The sequence below is a fragment of the Theropithecus gelada genome, chromosome 6 (genome assembly GCF_003255815.1).
Source record: "Theropithecus gelada isolate Dixy chromosome 6, Tgel_1.0, whole genome shotgun sequence".
Taxonomy (NCBI): Eukaryota; Metazoa; Chordata; class Mammalia; order Primates; family Cercopithecidae; genus Theropithecus; species Theropithecus gelada.
This window is the reverse complement of record NC_037673.1, coordinates 174272466-174275059: the sequence shown is the minus strand read 5'-3', so window position 1 is coordinate 174275059 and position 2594 is coordinate 174272466. Positions and strand designations below refer to the sequence as shown.

General features: G+C 44.8%; 1 pseudogene; it reads left to right on the top strand.

Annotated features, from left to right (window-relative positions):
- Positions 1-1941: 1941 nt before the first annotated feature.
- LOC112626558 lies at positions 1942-2115 on the top strand (annotated as a pseudogene).
- The last annotated feature ends 479 nt before the right edge of the window (positions 2116-2594 follow it).

The following is a 2594-nucleotide window of genomic DNA, read 5'->3' as shown; positions in this document are numbered from 1 at the left end:
ACTTTCTTTGTTTACTTTTTTTTGGGGTGGGGGGCAGGGGAAGCCACCATCATTACCAGCTGGGTAACTTGGTCGGAAGTGCACCCGACTGCCCACTGCCTTTTTTTCGGGTGTCACTGCTCTACTTAAGATTTGGCTGGGTGGGGCGCGGTGGCTCACACCTGTAATCCCAGCACTTTAGGAGGCCAAGCTGGGCGGATCACCTAAGGTCAGGAGTTGAGACCAGCCTGGCCAACATGGCAAAACCCTGCCTCTACTAAAAATACAAAAATTAGCCAGGCGTGGTGGTGGGCACCTGTGATTCCAGCTGCTTGGGAGGCTGAGGCCAGAGAATCGCTTGAACCTGGGAGGTGGAGGTTGCAGTGAGCCAAGATCATGCCACTGCACTCCAGCCTGGGCAACAAGAGCAGAACTCCATCTCAAAAAAAAAAACAACCAAAAAAACAGATTTAGCTGTTAGTGATAGCATTTGAGTATCTGCATTTGTCTGCATGTGGGGCACCCTGAGAGCTCTACTTGGATGTGACTCAGCAGTCCGTGGAGTCATTTGCAACTGCGGAGGGAAATTCAAGACCCCACCTAGCCCCTTTGATTGGGACTCCTTTGGAAGTACGGTTTGTTTGCACGTATGAATGTGTGACTTTGTGGATGGGTCATGATCCCTTCTTCAACAAACAGGAACAGTGTGGATAGCGACCCCACACTCTTTAGTGGCTGGAGGGTTTTCTTTCGGTTGCTTCATCTTTTTTCCTTCCCCTCCTTTCTTTTTCTCATCCCACTTGTAAAACCTGGCTCCTGTATGGAAGCCAGCCAGGCTGTATCTTTCTCTATTTTGTTTTCTACCTGCTTTAAATGAGTGTGTATGTGTGTGTTTATGTGTATGTACAGGTATTTTGTTACGTGTTGTGGCCACAAGGTTTCAAATTGGCTTAAAGTTAAGGAGTATCATAAATTAAGTAAAGTCTTTAATAAATAAACTGGCTTTAAAATTGTTGGCAAAATAATATTAGAAATGTCTTAACTGTCAACATACATTTTTGTTTGGATTCCTTGATCAAGTGGTTTCATGTTTATCTCTGCCAGATATTATTAGCTGTAAAAATTTTGCATAAGAGTTATAAAACTATAATGCAAAATTTTGATCCAAACCGAATGATCTTTGTGAAATTTTTGATAAATAAGACATTTAATATTGTTTAATGAAAACAGGCTGTGCTCCTGCTTGTAATCTTAACGCTTTGGGAGGCCAAGGTGGGAGGCTTGCTTGAGCCCAGGAGTTCAAGACCAGCCTGGGCAACATAGTGAGATCCCTTCTCTAAAAAAAAGAAAAAGAAAAAGAATAAAACAGCTAGGCTGGGTGCGGTGGCTCATGCCTGTAATTCCAGCACTTTGGGAGGCTGAGGCAGGTGGATCACCTGAGGTCAGGAGTTCAAGACCAGCCTGGCCAACATGGCGAAACCCCGTCTCTACTAAAAATACAAAAATTAGCTGGGTGTGGTGGCAGGCACCTGTAATCCCAGCTACTTGGGAGGCTGAGAGAGGAGAATTGCTTGAACCCAGGAGGCGGAGGTTGCAGTGAGCCATGATCATGCCACTGCACTCCAGCGTGGGCAATAGAGCGAAACTCCATCTCAAAAATAGTAATAATAATAATAATAATCGCTTAAATCAACCATATGTTGTCAGAAAAATAGAAACTTTAGGCTAGGCGCGGTGGCTCATGTCTGTAATCCCAGTACTTTGGGAGGCCAAGGCGGGTGGATCACTTGTGGTCAGGAGTTGGAGACCAGCCTGGCCAACAGGATGAAACCCCATCTCTACTGAAAATACAAAAATTAGCCAGGTGTGATGGCAGGCGCCTGTAATCCTAGTTAGTCGGGGGGCTGAGGCAGGAGAATCACTTGAACCCGGGAGGCAGAGCTAGAAGTGAGCCAAGAGCTCTTGCCTCCACTTGTCGCCATGTCTTCTCACAAGACTTTCAGGATTAAGCGATTCCTGGCCAAGAAACAAAAGCAAAATCATCCCATTCCCCAGTGGATTCGGATGAAAACTGGAAATAAAATAAGGTACAACTCCAAAAGGAGACACTGGAGAAGAACCAAGCTGGGTCTATAAGATGGCACATATATTTGTGCTGTCTGAAGGTCACGATCACATTACCATATCAAACTGAAAATGTCACCACTCTCTGGAGAGTTCGACGTATTTTCCTCTCTGAATCTATTATGAATGCGTTGGTTGGCTGGGTTCAGTAATAAATATGTGAGGCCTTTCATTTAAAAAAAAAAAAAAGAAGTGAGCCAAGATCGCACCACTGCACTCCACCCTGGGCTACAGAGACTCCATCTCAAAAAAAAAAGAAACATTAATGCCTTTTAGGTCATGTGTTTAAAGATTCTTGATAAAGTAAAATAAAACATCCTCAGAATTTATACATTTGGGCCAGGCACAATGGCTCATGCATGTAATCTCAGCACTTTGGGAGGGCAAGGCGGGCGGATCACCTGAGGTCAGGAGTTCGAGACCAGCCTGACCAACATAGTGAAACCCCGTCTCTACTAAAAATATAAAAATTAGCCAGACGTGGTGGCACA